The sequence below is a fragment of the Dendropsophus ebraccatus genome, chromosome 2 (assembly GCF_027789765.1).
Source record: "Dendropsophus ebraccatus isolate aDenEbr1 chromosome 2, aDenEbr1.pat, whole genome shotgun sequence".
NCBI lineage: Eukaryota > Metazoa > Chordata > Amphibia > Anura > Hylidae > Dendropsophus > Dendropsophus ebraccatus.
Window position 1 is genome coordinate 80,148,367 of NC_091455.1, and position 18,836 is coordinate 80,167,202.

General features: G+C 39.7%; 1 protein-coding gene across 1 annotated transcript in view; it reads right to left on the reverse strand.

Annotated features, from left to right (window-relative positions):
• Positions 1 to 18,836, reverse strand: part of FBXO15 (F-box protein 15) — a 289,296-nt gene that overhangs the window by 127,755 nt on the left and 142,705 nt on the right. The window lies entirely within an intron of this gene.

Below are 18,836 nucleotides of genomic sequence, written 5' to 3' on the forward strand. Positions count from 1 at the left end.
GCAATCAGCTCCTTAAACGCCGCGATCGTTGGCCGCTGCGTTTAAGTGTAAGTGACAGGGGGAGTCCCCTGTCACTTACCGATCGGAACCCCCACAGTGTGACTGCGGGGGTCCAGATCGTTAAAACGGACCGCCGGAGGTCTCTCACCTGCCTCCGTGCTGTCCGATCGACGCTCTGGTCACTGAGCCTGTGTTATGTTATGTATGTACAAGTCCCCCCAAAGGGACTTAAATGTGTAAAAAAAAAAGTAAAAAATCACTAACACACTACCCCAAAACCCCTCCCCCAATAAAAGTTTAAATAACCCCCTTTTACATTATATAAATAAAACATATAAAAATAAATAAATAAACATATAATATACCGTAGCGTGCGTAATTGTCCGATCTAATAAAATATAACAAGCGTCATTGCAAACGGTGGACGCCGTAGGCGAAAAGAGGGAAAAAAGTGCGCGGATTACCGATTTCTGTTACATTATACATTAAAAAAAAAATAATAAAAAGTGATCAAAATGTCCGATCTTCACAAATATGGTATTAATAAAAACTAGAGATCATGGCGGAAAAAATGACACCCCATACAGCCCCATAGGTGAAAAAAAAGGTGAAAAACTGTTATAAGCGTCACAATAGGCCCATTTTATTAATATTTATTTGCCAAAAAAAAAGGATTTCAGTAAAAAATAATATATAACATTAGAGAATCTGTGTAACCTGCATATGGTTGTGTTCGGACTGACCTATAGAATAATAGTATCATGTCGCTTTTACCATATAGTGCATTACGTAGAAACAGGAACCCCCCAAACGTTACAAAATTGCATTCTTTTTTACGATTTCACCTATTTATATCTTCATAAATAATATGTTTGGGATTCCGTCATACATGTTATGGTAAAATGAAAGACGCCATTACACAGCACAACTATTCCTGTAATAAAAAAGCACTTACATGGCACTGTAGATAGAAAACTGAAAGTGCTAGAGCTCTTAGAAGGGGAGGAGGGAAAAACGGAAACACTAAGATCAAAATTTGCGCGGTCCACTGGGTCATTTTGGGCCTGGTCCTCAAACGGTTAAAAAGGACAGAAATGTCTGTAAACTTTTGTTAAAGTCAATCATAAGTGTCCCTCTTTGGCCGTTTAAAAAGTTAGAAGGTATGGTATATATCCAGGTTAATTCAGGAATAGAAAAACAAAGTGTTTTCGTTTTTTTTCCCTCAGAATCAGCGCTACTATTGACCTCAGTTTGTATATGGTATTACAGCTTGGTTCCATTAAAGAAAATGTGTAATACTACCAAGCTTGAGGACAGGTGTGGCGCTGTATTTAGAAGAAAGTAGCTATAGCTTTAAAATGTACTTTCTCTTTAATATTAGGAACTACATTAGGAACAATGAAACATACAACCACTACCTATTGTGTGAATAGCACACCATAACTCATCAGCACAAACCAGCTGCTATTATTCATAGGATATAGGCTTCCCCAAGAGATCCCTCGCAGGTCAGATTCATTTTCTGCTGATCTCCTCTGTTTTCAGGACCCCTTTCATGTATAAAGGCAGAAAACTGTGTTATCCTCTGTATAGTAGGGATAGCTCATAAAGCAGCTCACTTATATCAATGTAAGTGGCTGCAAACCTTTATTTCATGTCAAGCTAAGGAAAGGTTAAACTTGCAGAGCTCTGTGACTCTCATAGCAGTTCTGGTGCAGTGCAGATGCAAGGCAAAGCACTGAGCAGTCACAAGTTACACAATGTTTATTAGTCGGGTTACCTTCACACGTCCTTTACATTCACACGTCTGTAGTGCGTCCCGCAGCCGCAGATGGCATTACAAATTGTGTGCCTACAATTGCAGACAGAACAACGGACGCGTGAATGTGGCCTAAGACAAAAATATTAGAATAGGTGTGGAAGCAAACTGGGGTGCTCCTTGCATAATACATGGCATAATGTCAGTCGGATTTAGAGGCTTATCATTCATGCTGGTTTCTTGCCATTTTGCAGGATAATAATAATATTTATATGTATAGCGCCAACATATTCCAGAGCGCTTTCTTAAAAATATATATGTGCAATACAGGTTATATCTATATAACATTATACAATAAATAAATTAAAATAAAAACGATACAAACAGAGACCTGCTCACGAGAGCTTACGGACTAGGATGACTGGGGGTGACACAAGAGGCAACAAGGGATTTACTGGCCAATGTTCCAGTCATTCTACATAGTCGCAAAGTGCCTATAGGTGATTGGGCGAGCCAGTCACACGCCATTATCTGGGTTCCGGTAGAAAGTACATGGCACCATGGAGGTTATAGAGTGGATGGAGAAGGGATAGCAGAGAGGGAGACAAGATTACCCTATAGACAGGAGTGGAGCTGTTTCTGGGAGAAAGTTGTGTTCACTCAATGCGTATATCTGTTAAATTTTTAACACACAATATGATTGGTGAACTTATTAAAAGACTTGGGAGTTCACCAATCAAATCGCATCATAGACTCACAGTGTTCAGGTTTTCTAGTACTTATCAGCTGCTGTATGTTCTGCAGGAAGTGGTGTATTCTTTCCAGTCTGACACAGTGCTCTATGCTGCCAGCTCTGTCCATGTCAGGAACTTACTCTGGACACTTAATGACATGAAGAGAGGTGGCAGCTGAAATCACTGTGTCAGACTAGAAAGAATACACAACTTACTGCAGGACATACAGTAGCTGATAAGTACTGAAAGACTGGAGATTTTTTTCATATAAGTAAATTACAAATTTTGGGCGTAAGTAAATTTGAAAGAATTTTTTATTTTTTTGCTGGGGTACCCTTTTACTACTGTGGACTATTTACTTTTAAACAACTAGACAACCCCTTTTGTACAGTCAATGCAGTTTCTGCAGTGATGAACTAATGGGGCAAGCAATAATTTCCAATGAAAGCCTGGGAAATTTAGTTTTACATGCCACCAATACTGCTTGTCTTTAGCATCCTCCTCTATTTATTTCAACAGCTTTATTTATAATACCCTTTGACAGGAAATGCTGGGAATTGTAGTGTATAGAAATGTTGGGAGGTATGAAGGAAGGGCTGACTGCAAAGCATTACGGGGAAGCTTGATGTCATGTGTTTTCAGTCATCATCATTATCATCATCATCATCATCATCATAAGCATTACAGCAATGTACAACACACGGTCTGATTTGCCCATGGCAACCAATCACAACTCACCTTTCATATAGTAACAAGCTCTTATAAATTTAAAGCTGAGCTTTGATTGGTTGTTAAGCTTATATGGCCAAGTTAGACTGTCTAAGTTGCACATGGCAACCAATCACAGTTCAGCTTTTATCTTACCAGAGTAATTTGAGAAACGAATGCTGAGCTGTGATTGGTTGCTATGGGCCACATACATATTATTTAATGTTCTTAGTGTGGCCTAACCATAAGCTGTTTGCTTGGTCACAAGTGTGTTTAATGACCTCAGCAGTAAAGCCCATTGCCAGTCATTAATTGGTTAATGCTTCAGATGTGTTTACCTTCAGTAACCATGGCAACCATGCACTATGATGACAAGCGCTTATGTCATAGAGAAGGTTCCATAAAGCAATGCACCGCCCCCTGATCAGTGCCATCTTGGATGCGCCAGGACCTTGAGCTTGACTAATTTACTGCCCCCTACCCTTGATGTACTTTGGAGGTTCTAGCAGGGGAAAAGGTGGTGGTCTGATTTAGAATACCCTTTCATTGAGTCTCCACCTTCTTGAGAAGTGGACCTGGATCTGTGAGGGAGAAGAGATGCATCTGCCTAGCCATCAAGAAGGTGACAGATATTGCAGCCAGATTTATCTTACATCCAGTTCATTATATTTATAGTATGGTATTACCCTCTAAGCCCAGGGGAGGGGCAGCTCTCCAGCCATGGCTCCCTCGAGGTTTCCCCCACAGGGGTTTTTCCTCACCTGAGTGCTGGAGGGTGACTCTTTGTGAGTCGGGGGTCTGCCATTTTCAGTGTCATGTAATTTTAAATAAAATTGGCCCCTTTGACACCTGATTACAATGTGTTGTGTCTTTATTTTGCGTTCTTTGGTTTATTGTATTATGCTTGGGAGTTGGGGGTCCATCACATATTGCAGAGTCATAAAGCTGGACATCTGCCTGCTACACAGATCTATCACCTGCACAATGAGCGCAAGTAGGATGGCGCAGTGGATAGAAGAACTCCTGCATGTAGGTGCGTATCCCTGGATTAAAGGGACGCTCAAATCTTGAAGAAAAAACATGCATCACAAGGTTTATAGCTACATCTGCAAGGCTTGTCAAAATTTTTTTTCAAGTGACAGGGTCACACCAATCATAGTATATCATAGCAACATATAACCTAAGGGTATAAACGCACACACCGTATACGCAGCGTATTTACTGCTGCGATACGCAGCAAATACGCAACAAATACGCAGCAGATTTGACTAAATGAATGAACACAGCATCAAATCTGCACCGTCAAATCTGCTGTGGATCCACAGCACATTCGCAGCAGATTTGACAGTGCGGATTTAATGCTGTGTTCATTCATTTAGTCAAGTCTACCCATTACGTGTGAAGCTACCCATAAGTTAGTTTTCCGAGGAAAGTCATATGAGCTATACACAAATATAAAGAGAAAATATAGTTCATATAGCAAGCTACACAGGCTGTAGAAGCAAAAATAAGCAACATTTTTAATAAAGACCAATGAGAAAACTAGAAATAAAACGGTGCATTGCACATTTGTCCATAGCCTTTAACCCCTAGACGACCTAGGATGTACCAGTATCTGGTCATCTGTCCCCAGATGACCCTGGGCGTACCGGTACCTCCTGTGCTTTGAAGTGCGCTCCGGAGCAGAGCGCGCTTCATAGGAGGTGGGGGCCAACTGCATTGAGCAGTTACAGCTACACAAATATGGTATTAATAAAAACTACAGATCATGACACAAAAAATGACACCCCAACCAGCCCTGTAAGTGAAAAACTAAAACCGTTATAAGAGTCACAATAGGCCCATTTTGTTAATACTTAAATTGCAAAAAAAAGGATTTAATAAAAAATATATATAACATTAGAGAATCTGTGTTGACCTGCATATAGTTGTGTTCAGACTGATCTATAGAATAATGGTATCATGTCACTTTTACCATATACTGCATTACGTAGACACAGGAATCCCCCCCCCCCCCCCCAAAAAAAAAAAAAAAAAAAATACCATATTAGCATTCTATTTTTACAAATAATAATTTTGGGGTTCTAGCATACATGTTAAGGTAGAATGAAGGACGCCATTACAAAGTACAATACTCCTGTAAACAACAAGCCCTTACATGACCGTGTAGATAGAAAATTGAAAGTGCTAGAGTTCTTAGAAGGGAAGGGGGGGGGGGGGGGGGGAAACCACACAAAAATGAAAATGTGTGCGGTCCAGTGGGTCATTTTGGGCTTGGTCATCAAAGGACTAAGTATAGATTTTTGCAAATATTTAACTGTTGACAGAACAATGATCTTCTGGCTGAATCATTGGGACAACATGACTGTAGTGGAGTGCAGTTAAGCGGGCTGAATATGTCATTGAATCTCTCATTCAGATGCAGATGTTCAGTGAATACTGGTTTAAAGTAAATCAGTACATCAGTTCCACATGTAAAACAGATTATGATGCTGTTTTACTTGGCAGACAGAATCATGAATGGCTTTGTGTGTTCCATTTTCCTTCTGGGATTTATACAGAATTATATCAGTTTACAAAATCTACCTTTAGGCCTCCCTCAAACATTTTAAGAGTTTTAATGGAAGTGGAATAATTTTTTCTTTTTCTTTACAACATCTAAAGAAGCCCTGTCAACAGATATAGTATGATGAACTAGGAGGCTTCACTGTATACCACTGCCTCTTGTTCTCCAGAAGCTTTCTTTTTTTTTTATAATACCCCTCCCCCTTCCCTCCATTTAGGAGGTATGTGCAGGGGCGGATTAAAGGGAGGGCACGTGCCCCGGGGCCTCCACCACTTAGGGGCTCCCACCAGCCCGAAACCTCAGCAGAACGGTGCTGCTTACCCAGGATATCAGGTCATGTAATAGGGCGCTAACACAGTGGGCAACAGCGCATAGAAAATACTGTGTTCACACATTGCGTTATTAACACACACACAATGTGGAAATACACTCTGATACTTAGTCCCCCTGCTCCTGTCTCTAGGGCCTGGCATCTTCTCCGGCACTGCAGCCTCTAGTGACCACGTGTTTAACAGAGGAGGATGCTGAGCCATACAGCCAGGAGCGAGGAGGGGTATGTGCTAAGTCACCTACAGTAAGCAGCTATCTGTATAGATCACGGTGTAGTTTATTTATTTATTAATTTTTTTTGGTGGGGGATTGTCACCCATGGCCTCCACCAACCTTAATCCGGCTCTGGGTATGTGCCCCATTTAATTTGGTGCAGAATATGCAAATGAATTACAGGCTAACCCAGGGGGTTTAAACTCCAGCCATTCTCTATGGGTGGAGTTATTATTCAGCCTCTGATGCTGTCATATAGATGTAAGGCTCCTTCACTAGTCACGTTGCCTGTAAATCTTGTGTCATCAAGGTTATCTTGTGAGACCATGCTGGGTGAAGACGTTGGAGCAGCAAGTGTGGAACTCGTCAGTGGAGCTCATTGCATAGGGGGTTTCTGACAACATGACTGATGCTTCAGATGTGGCAGATCTCTTCTCTGTCGATGATTCCTGCACTACTTTACCCAGCATGGTCTCGAGAGATAAATGGGGTTAGTGGAACCCTTTAGCACATACTGGCATAATTAGTTTTTTTGTTTCAGGATCAATGATGGGTATCTGACTTCGTCAATCGTATTTTGCTTCTTGTCTTAACCAGTCAGAATACAGCAGATAGATACATGGGTTTGTTTCAACCTGAAATCTTAAAATATTGCAATTCTAGATATTATATGTACATGATGACATGATGCATATTCCCTCATTATGAACATAAGTATAAAGCTTCATCCCATATGGTCTACAAAAAAACAAATATACAGCTAGCTTACAATCAGTGTTGTCTCCACCAAGTGTGCCTCACTATTAGATAATACTTGAAGATACTTTGTAGAGGGCTGCAAGTGAGGAACAAGAGTTAAAAGAGATACAAGCAGGCACAATTTTATTGATCACATTATAAAAATTATTGTAGGCAAAGAAATGTGCTCTGGTCACCCATCCCTACAATTTCCTAGACACTTGCTGTAGCACTGCACAGGACATGACACAACCTTTTTCTTTCTCATGTGACTTGCAGAAGGTGTGGTTCAAATCCCCTCCCTGTATAGGACATACCCTAGTTTGATGACACACTGCTGACAGAGTCCCCTTAAAAGGGTTATCAGTCTTTGGAAAAAAATTTTTTAAATGTTGCTGCCCTATTAGAAAGCATAACAAACATTGTATTCTTACCTCTCCGCACTCCCCCAATGTCCTGTTTGTGGCATCTCCAATGTACCCAGCTGACTGCAGTCACCTCCACTTCTGAGATTAACTCATCTGAGGAGTGACATGCCGCCCAGTCAATCACTGACTGACATGGGACATCGTCACGGCCAGTGATTGGCTGAGCAGGCTGTCACTACCAAGACAAGTTCATCTCGGAAGTGGTGGTGTCTGCTGTCAGATGCCGCAGCAGGACACCGGGGGATGCAGAGAGGTAAGCACAACATGTTTGTCATCATGCACTTTCTAATAGGACAGCAACATACAAAAAAAAAATTCTAATGCCTGATAATCCCTTTAATCTTACTGAGATTCTGTGGCATGACTTGAAGAGGGCAGAACATCCCAGCAATACTGGTGAACTGAAGCACCCTCCAAAGAGAAAAGGTCCAAAATGCCTCGTCTATGTTGTACAAAACTGATTCCCAACTACAGGAAATGTTTAGTGGAAGCGATTGATGCTAAAGTGAAAAATACAGAACACACTTTTTTCCCTTTGTAGATGTTTACTCAAGTTGCTCGATCGAAGAATGGAACGGCAAAACCATTTGTGTATGAGTTTAGTTAGATTGTGTCTATAATTGTGACTTAGATAACAATCAGCTTGCTGATATATCATGCACTTTATAGGCAGTGATAACAGATTATATACGTGTAATACAGCCGGAAAGTAGCTGTACCTAACCACTTCCATCTACTATACTAATAGAAGGATGCAGATTAGAAACTCTACAGGTTGTGTCCTTATAGGACCTGCAGAGACTGGCAGTATTGTAACTCAAGCAAAGCACATTGTGCAGTCGTAATAAAAAACATTGGCTGCTAAAATGCAGAGTAACCTAAAAGGTGTTTGTTTACCTCTGTCTAGAATATTAATTGAAGCAACGTAATACACGGCAATGGGGAATAATATTATGGATTGCATTGCATTATTTTTTAATAAAGGTATCAATTTAAAATGTGCTCTGCCAACTACAATAAACACCCATCATGCCGCTTGATTATATTGGTATAAATCATGCAGAATCATAGCAGAAATGATTTACTGTATTACTCCTTATGTACTTTTATATTTCCCATTACTACTAATGGCTTTCTGATAGCTTAGTATAGCCAATACATTTCTTCTTTCTACATATAATTAACGGATAAACATGTAGCCCATTCACTTGTTGTTATATTTTTTTAGTTTAATGGTTTTCAAAAGGGAGGAACAAGGACTTCTATTCATTACAACCAAATTATTTAGTGTTTATAGGGTTCATAATGTAACTTGGCAGAAATGTTTATGCTGTATGTAGATGTAATTACAGTCTAAGCATAGAAAAAGACAACATGTCCATTGGCTTCAGTATTTTATTCTTACATTTCGAGATGGTCCAGAGGATGACATTTTCACTTACACAGTAGAAAGTCTAGCGAAACCATTTATTTTTTTTAAATTAATGTTTTATGTTATTTATATTTACTAAGAACCCTGTACGGACATTAAACAGCACACTCATTGAACACTAATAGGTGCACATTTATGTTCTAGTGAGGCTCTGATGGGAGTGCCATCTGAACTTTGACACCTCTGTCAGCAGTACTGGGACATTTAAGGGCAAGAACAGCTCTAGAATGCCTTCAAAACAACAGAGCCCATAATAAGTCATCTGGTTGGGTCCATCAGATGCTGTGTATGGAGATGTAGGTGTAAATATAAACTAGCCATAATATACCTGTGACAATTACAATCAGCACAATGCTTCAACATATAAATGTAAGGAACTAATCTAAATGTGCATATTTGCTGTTTATAAGCTGATGTAACAGAGAAATAAAGACCGGCCATTTCCTTTACTGTGTAGTAATGCTGAATCAGCAATACCCTAGGTCTGTACAAGACATTGCACTGGTGTGCAAACATAGCATTCAATACACAATCTTAGTATAACCAACAGTTGTACTAAATCAATACTAGTCAATATTGTTAAATCACAGCCATGTCGCTTCTATCAGTGTCAGACCCCTTCCACACATACGTATATCCTGTCCATAATTGCTCATCAGCAATTGTGGACAGATTGCGAACCCATTGGTTTTAGTGTCTTCAAACACACATTCATAGTTGATGTCAATCAATGGTTTTGTGAAAACTGCAGACAGGAATATGGTCGGATTACGGATGTGTGTGTTTTTCTTTTTCTGAACAATTATGCACATTCAGATTTGGATTTAAAAGGAATAGGAAATAGAAAGGAAGGACCTATACTTCTCTTCCTTGCCAGGTCCACATCGGTCTGTAGCTCAATAAACTATTGGATAAATGTGGAATAATAAAGATAAATAAAGGTTTGCACTAAAAAACGGCAGGTGGTATAAGCAAGATTTTTATAATAAATTGGACACAAAAATTTGAGAGATTTTCAGTGCTTTCAAGGAGGGACATGGTTTAGCGGAAAGTGGGCATCTGGAAAGGGTGTGTGGCTTACTTGTGCCAAAATGTTCCAGTTTTTGGTGTGCACATTTGGCTTAAAAATTAGGCCAATTTAAAAGTGTCTTGGAACTAAGACTAGACAGTTTTAAAGATGTGCTAAAGTTATCAAACATTTATCAAAACTTCGACTGTCTAAGAACCGGATAGTTTCTATCTATCTCCCCCACTGTGTGTGAAGCCATTATTAGGGCTCTTTTCCATAATTTGAGAATGGTGTGTTTTTAAAGGAATACAATGGCCAAATACATAATAAAGAAGTTATACTTACCCCTCCCTGTGCCAGCAGCTCCAGCGCCACCAGCTCAATATCAGCCTCTGGTCTCCTGTTTCTCCTGACTTTCTGTGTTATCACGACTGGAAGGAACTACCTGCTCAGACAGTCAGTGATAGCAGACATGTCCCGCCTCAGTCCATGACTGGCTAAGTGGGCATTTCTGAGCCACGTTGGGACTTCACAGAACTGGGAGCTGCAGGAGAAGGAGAACAGGGATGGGTAGGTTTAACGTCTTTATTATTTTCCCACCCCTCTTGCCCACCCTGGAGTTTTACATTTGGCTTGAGTACCTCTTTAATAAATATGTATTTTTAAATAAAGCTTATAATGTTTCATATCAGAATATACTCCTGGTTGATTTTTTTGTAGACATTATATTAATATAAACAATCCAAAGAGAGATAGGAGCGAGCACCAATGCGCATATAGGGTATTAGTGAAATACTCTGGGTCAGGACTAAGAGTAGAGGACACATAGGCAGTGGATATTCAGCTGGGTGGTGCATAAAGCTAATAATAAGATAAATCCAATCCAGTCCAAAAAAAGAAGAAAGAGCTAGCACTCACCGTATGCTGAAAAACATAATCCAGTTTATTCGGGGTTCAGTACAGCATGGATCACGGGGAGGGAGGTGGAAGCAGGTGCGTCAAGGCCTTGACGCACCTGCTTCCACCTCCCTACCCGTGATCCATGCTGTACTGAACCCCGAATAAACTGGATTATGTTTTTCAGCATACGGTGAGTGCTAGCTCTTTCTTCTTTTTTGGACTGGATATTAATATAAACATTGTTGCTTTTGTTATATGAAGTTTCTGAAAATATGATCTTATAACTTAGTATTTTATAACTGCTCCTAACTAAGAATGTCATTGGGAACAGTTGTGTAACTGTATGACTTGTATGATCTGTATCTTGCTTTTGTAATCTCAGTGCTTGTGTAAGGCACACGTTAGGTAATGTTAATGGGCATTCCAGAAATGTCAGTGTCTGTGTATAACATCAGTTAACTATTATACAACGCGACTTTCATAACAACCTAAAACCATAACTAACATTTTAGCTGACTATGTAAAACAAATAATTGCCATATACACCATCTTTTCATTAAGGTGGATGTGTCAAACAGAGAAAATATCTTAAAATTTTAATTTACAGAAATAATGTATAGTGGGGAATTTACCTTAAATTGGGCCAGCGCAGAGTTTTATAATTGTGCAAAATTGCGGCCTATACAGTACAGGAAAAGATCTTTGTAATTTGTCAGCAGCATGGGTGTCAGACCTCAAGACGAGAGCATGTCACTATTAGGTCTGGCCTAAGGCTAAACTGGAGCATGTCATCTTAGTTCTTTTATACAGCTATGCTAAATTTACATGTTTTTTTTTTCTTTGAATCTCCACATTCCAGGTTGTTTTTATCTTGACAGAGCTGTATGAGGGATTGTTTATTGTGGGACGACCTGTAGTTTATACTGGTACCATTTTAGTTGACTTTTTATAACTCCAGTTTGTGGAAATAGAATGAAAAAAAAAGACATTAATTCTGGCATCTTGAGTGTACCACGCTGGGGTTCTATAGGATCCTGACGGGGTTTGATGCACTGTCTATGTCTGTGATTCTGGAGAGTTAAAGGTTAAATATAAGGGTTGCAGAGGTAATATTTGTGAGTGGCCTTTATAATCCATGGAGCTTTATCAGGTCTTTTCAGGAGTCCACAAGCTTCTGACAAAGGCCAGTGTTAGGATGTTGTGCAGTGTCCTAATACTATGAAGTATAAGGATCTTGTGTGCTGTGACACATACAGCTATATACAGAGCCATGAAGACAAATGAAGTCAGAAGTGAGACATGGGGTGCAAATAGCTGTTGGTTTAATCTGATCAGGGGTCTGATTCCTTTAGGGTTCTCATCTAGTGGTCTGGTGTGGAGTCTGATCTGTCTGCTCTGGGGACTTGATAATTTAGGGCCCTTTTCTTGATTAGGTACTCAAGGCAGTGGGGCAGGGGGTGGTGGCAACATAGAAGAAGTTCTGCTTATGCGTCCCTATGCCTCCATAGTGCCTGCACCACCAGTTCTCTGTCAGCGCCCGGTCTCCTGAATCTCCTGAGCTCTGGTGTCATCATGTCCCCACAGAAACTACCTGCTCAACTAGTCAGTGACTGTAACGGTGTCCTGCCTCAGTCACTGATTGGGTGGGCATTTCTGAGCTGGGCCGTGACATCACAAATCAGGAGCCTATGGGGGACCGGAGAGGGAGGAGAAGTATGGCTTCTTTATTATGTTCCCACCACCACCTGCCCTGCTGGATTTTTTCACCTTTACCTAGAGTACCCATTTAGGGATTTGATCTGGGATCTGAATTATCTGGTCTGGTGTCTTCCTATTACTTGTCTTAAACCTTTTTCTTCGCTTGTGAAAAAAATGATTGATAGTGGTTCCTCAATATGAGAACGTTTTTTTATTACAGTGCTAAAACAGTTGGAAAACCCTGGGTAACAAGAAGATTCCAGCCAAAACTTGAAATGAGACCCAGCTCAATGATAATTATTTCAGCAGCATGTCTGTTTGATTATTATCATGTGTACCCAGTGACTTGTCCTTGTATACTAATTTTTTGTCCTGGTGCTCTAAAGCAAGGCTGGAACAACAGTTAGGCATTCATCTAGGCTTCCAGGTTATTGCAGATCAGTTCCCATTGAAGTGAATGGTAACTGAGCTACAGTAGCAAGGTACCAACACTACAGCCTTCAGCACTGTTTATTGTGAACATATTACCTACCTAATAGGGAAGCTACAACTTAGTAGAGGAACCTTCCTGCCAAATGGGGAGATCTAACTACATATTGGAGCACCTGCCTACACCTTCAAACCTACCTATGTACCCATTCCTACTGTCAGGGGCACAATAGGGGGCATTATTACTTATTTTTGGAGCACTAAGGAACGGAAATTTGTGTAGTTGGGGAAAAGGTGGAGGGGGTTTGGAAAAGTAAGGAACCTAAGATGTTTGTGTGGAAAATCCTGCAGACATAAGTTATGACTGAAAAAAAAATATTTATGGTGGTCTTGGCTAGATGGAGTAAAAATGGGAAAGTAAATGACTCAAAAAGAAGATGTCATTTAATGTATCTGTATGGAAATAACTTGTTTGGTCTGCCGAGCACCTGCGTAGGACTGATATCTACCCCTATATGGTCACTGTATAGGGGGATTATATGTTTATGTATATTGGATTAATTCAGTAACAATATGGTGATATTTTTCAGTCACTATTTAGTGCTAATGGTAATGTTCTTGGTGGGGCAATATTATTTCGCCACTGGCCATGGGGATTTATAAGGGTCCTTTTACACAGAGAGATTTATCTGACAGATTTTTCAAGCCAAAGCCAGGAATGGATTTAAAAAGAGGAAAAATCTCAGTCTTTCCTTTATGACCTGTTTGAAACGCTGCCTGAAGCTGTTGTATGGCTATGCATCATGTTTGACACAGGTAATAACAACAAAAGTTGCTCTTTTAAGCACCAAAGACATTTGTCATGAAAGGGGTGAATAATTCTGATGCTGCAGTAGTTTTCAAAGTTGGCATTTTGTCCTTAATTTGGAGAAGCCACTTGGTGTTTTAGTTGTGTTGAGCTATTTAAATTATTAGATTTTTTGAATACAGCTGAAACTTTGAGAATTCTGTAAATAATCCTAATTTGCAATGGGGTTATATCATTTTCATTGCTTCTATAAGGACTTATCTCCATGGTCATATTACAGCACTGTTTTTTGCTGAGCTATAAAACAACATCCATAGAAGAACATCTGAAAAAAGGTCATATGTAGCATGCTCCATTGGATTCCATATTACAAAACATTACAAAGCTATTCTTTCCCTCCAGCATTATTTCTAAGGGACAGCGGCACCTGATGAACCCTTTGATTTTATAATATGGCACTACAGGGGATTGTGCTGCTATAGAACCCTTCTGCATGTGTTGCATGTATGATACCTAAGGTTGCATTTATTTATTTATTTATTTGTATTTTAAAGCGACCGTAACACCAGATACATCACTATGGGCTTTTTACACTAACAGACTGGTACCAGTGCAGAGATGCTGATGGCACTGTCTTTTTTTTAAACTGCCGCCCGGTTCCCATGCACGCTGCCAGTCTATTCCCGTGCACCGATCAAGCATAAGGTACTGGAGGGGGCCCGCCAGTCTCCAGTGTGATGAAACCTCCTCCCCCATTAGAATCAATGGAAAAATCGTCACACTGGGGTCTGGAGAGCCTGCTCCCAGTGCATCATGCCTGGCTGATGTTCAGGAATAGAACGGCGGAGTGTGCGGAAACCGGGCAGCAGTTCAAAAAATGATCATACACCTGTATCTCCACGCTGGTCTGTTGGTGTAAATAGCCATAGCCATGTACCTGGTGGTACATTCGCTTTAAGTTTACTTTTTTGTTATACATATAAACTAAATTGATTGAAAAAACAGATGAATAAATAACACTTTCCATTTTTTCTGAACATTTCTAATTTTTGTAATAAAAACTTATGTGCCACATCTCCCATATTCTGAACCTGATGACCCCAAAAATCCAACCAAATGAGACCAATGTAATTACAGATCAGTCACATTTAGAATATTTATGTAGTATTTTGATCATTACCAATCTTCTGCCTCAGTCTGTGTAGACAAGGTTGTCAGAGAGACAAATGATTGCTTTGACAGCTGTATTTTTAGCGGATTCACACGCTGTGAATAAACTGTATAAAATGTGACTTTATTTGAATATCAAGCGCTTTACTCAAAGCTAAATATTCATTTAGGATCAACTATATGCCAAAATGCCTTAATTCCAATCTATTTGTGGCCTTAATTCTAAATTATATGTTAAATTATACAACAGAATTCCTGCCGTACATCTTATTTTCATTTTGTCTGACAACAAAAGAACATCTCTTATCCCTTGGAGGACAATTGTTTGATTCTTTAATCAACTGCTCTTTTGGCTTTAGATTAACTTGATTGCTTAGTCGGCTGAATTATCTGATCACTTAAGTAGATATATGTGGAGATTAGTGTGCCTCGGAAAATACATAGCAGTATGTATATAGCAACCTCTGAGCGGGGGAAATATCCTCAGAAAAGCAATTCGTTTTGTGATAATGTTTGGCCTACAGACTCAGGTTCACAATGTTCTGATGAAGCAGAACAATGTTCTCATTATCAGGAAACATCTGCATTGCAGTCAGAAGCTTGCAAAGAATCTCAATTTAACATGAGTATCAAACCAATTTAAAACAAAATGAAAAGGGGGGGGGGGGGAACATGAAAATTTTATATTGTAAATTTCAGATATGGAAGATGGATGCCGAAGGACACAATAATCCAAATAAAGTAGTAGTATGTTGAATTAAGATTAACCATATCTCATTGACAGAGGTCGTGTAGACAATGTGGAACAGCCAACCCCATCATGTGAGTGGATCAGAATTTTGCACCTGTGCAGCCTCCACCATGAAGCATTATGACTTGTTTGCATCCCGCTGGGACTTCATTTTTCACCAGTCTTTGTACTAGTAAATATGTGTTTTTTTTGTGATTATACAACATTATATCACCTGCAATTGGAGTCCTTTGGCATATTTGGCACTAACAATGAAAACCATTTCATTTCAGAGCCCTTTGATGCCCGGATGTCTGGGTCAGATTAATGCAATGTTTCTCCTCACCTTCTAAGAGCCATATCACTTTTATTTTTCCACCTACAGGGCTGGTTGGGGTCATTTTTTGCGCCATTATCTTTAGTTTTAAAAAATATATTAGTGTTACAGAAAATTTTTTATTGCTTTTTATTAATTTTTTTCTGATATATAATTTAATAAAATCAGCAATCCTGTTTGTTTGTCTTTTCCTTTATGCCATTCAGAGAATTCCGCACGCTACGATTTATAATATGTTGGGTTTTTATATGTTTTTAATTTTTTAATGGGCATTGGGATATTTTAAACTTTTATTGGGAGGGGGGTTTATAAGGGTTTTTTTAAAAATACTTTTAAAAACTTTTTTTATTACACTTTTTTTACACCTTTTTTTCACTGTAAAACATGCAATGATTAGATTGCATGTACTGATCTATGCTATGCTATAACATAGCATAGATCAGTGTTATCAGCGATCTGTGTATAGAGCCTGCCTGAGAGCAGACTCTATGCACAAATCGCCGAACCGACAGGACAGAGGTAAGAGGCTTACCCCCGCCCGTTGGTACATGCGATCGGGACCCCCGCAGCATGGCTTCGGGGGTCCTGATCACTCAGTGACAGAAGCTTGTTCTGTCACTGAGTACCTTAAACGCCGGGATCGCTATAGATTGCGGCGTTTAACGGGTTAATGGGACGCAACTGCGGGATCACAGCTGCCTCTCATTACCCTAGGCCCTCAGTGCAGTGGTCCCGCACACATCAGTTAGCCCCTCAGTCAGGAACATAAATATATATTCCTACTGCATGGGATATGTGCAGTAGGAATGTATATATACGTATTACTGTTGGGAAGGGGTTAATTTGTAATGCCAGTTAGATAGTTAAAGGGCTTCTCCTAGCCTGAAACATTGCTGATGCTTACTGACTGGTGCATATATCGATAAAATATATCCATCATTTAAAGGGCTTTTTATGGCAAAATTGATGAGTAAAGATGAGAGTAATTTGAGCATGATCGAATCCAATACTATGTGGAAAACATTTGCATACCCCTTTGGGCTGCATCCAACTTTTTTAGCCACTGGTATTAAATGCCAAATGATCACACTTGAGCATCCACAAGATTCCACCGATCAGCTAACAACAAAGGTCCTCCCCCCCCCCCCCCCCCCCAGCTCTAGGACTACACAGTGGTCAGGACTGAAAGCAGTATCCAGGCATGGCCACTATGCAGTGAATGGAGCCAACTGCTTCTAGCTCCATCACACACATAGATCCTTCTGTGGCAATGATGCTTAACAGGTTGCACACATTGGCACCCTGGCAATTCCATTCTGTGAATAGGCCATTAATCAATTTTGGACAGAATGCCCCTTTATACCTCTAAATTGCCTGAGGTAGCTATTATACAGTATACAGATTGGCCTCAATAAGTAATCAGTTATGCCAAACTTATGCCCAAGACGTATGCACCATGAGCATTTTATGTCTCTTTATTGTATCGAGTTGCTCTGATAACTATAGTTAGGTACTAAAAAAGTACTAAATGTAAGCCAACAGGAGAATCTTTTGACAGACGTCTGGCCTATAAAAGCCTATAAAAGCCTGTGAACACCTTCGTCTTGCATGTTGGGAGCATTTTTTTGACATGTATGCAAAATGTAGAGTCCAAATGTGGCTTAAATAGTGCCGACAATAGGCCCATAACACTGAATTGTCTACATGGCATCTCTAGCAGCTACGCCACTTACACCCCACCTGTTCAATTACAGAAGAGCCATAAAAAGCGTAAACTATGAACATATTTATTTAAGTGTAAACATGTCAGCTTTTCATGTATATTATTCCCGCTCATTGATACTCCACATTTCACACATCCTGACAACTTCATCTGTTTGCTTGTATGGTTAATGCAGCCACCTTGCTGTTATGTATTTGCTTGGATCCAACTACTCTAAATATTTGGACAGCAGCAATTGTTTAGTAGTTAGAAACATATGTTATATTCTGCTTACTGATATAAAAGGTCGGTGCTTCGGCAAAAACATCTTCCTTATAAGACAATCTAGACAGCTTCACTCAAGCTGTAAATTTACATAACTCAGCATGCTTTAATGTAATATGGATGTTAAATGGACCGTGTTATACAAGTGAAATAAACAAGTATCATGGGAAATCTTGAGAATCAATCAGCTTATGTATAAGTTTCATCATCTTTGCTTCCAGAGAATTTCAAACATTTGAAGGGAACTGCGTTGTGAGAAGGTCCTTGGTTAATTGTTATAGCAATACCCTAATGTGGTATTTGGTGTGTGCCTTTTACAGGTCAGGATTTCTGCAGGACTCTAGTGGATATTACTGCAGATTTCCACAGTATATACCATAAATATGCAGTAAGTGAAAGCCCTGCTTCCTAAACTGCTACATCTGATTAGAATAATGGATTGATGGCTCTCTAACCCCCATTCTACAAGTCAAAGCAGTTGGAAGTGACGGCATCCAGTTGCCAACTAAAGAGAGCTGTAAGGGGATGTTACGTAAAGTGCTGCGGAATCTGTGTGCGCTATACAAATAAAAGCATTATTATTATTATTATTACCCCACTGGAATGTCATGGACAGTTTTTGGAATTTTTTTTCACACAGAGGCACAAAAAAATGGCAACAAACAGTGCTATTCTTCTTTTCAGTGTGTGCATGGTATCGCAGCTCAGTTTCATCAAAGTGAAAATAGTCGGGTTGTAATACAGACGACCTAAGTACAGTATTTTTTTACCGTGTTTCCGTCGTATAAGACGACCCCTGATTTTTAAGAAGATTTTCAGGGATTGGTCTTATACGCCGGAAAATGTGCTTTATACAATGG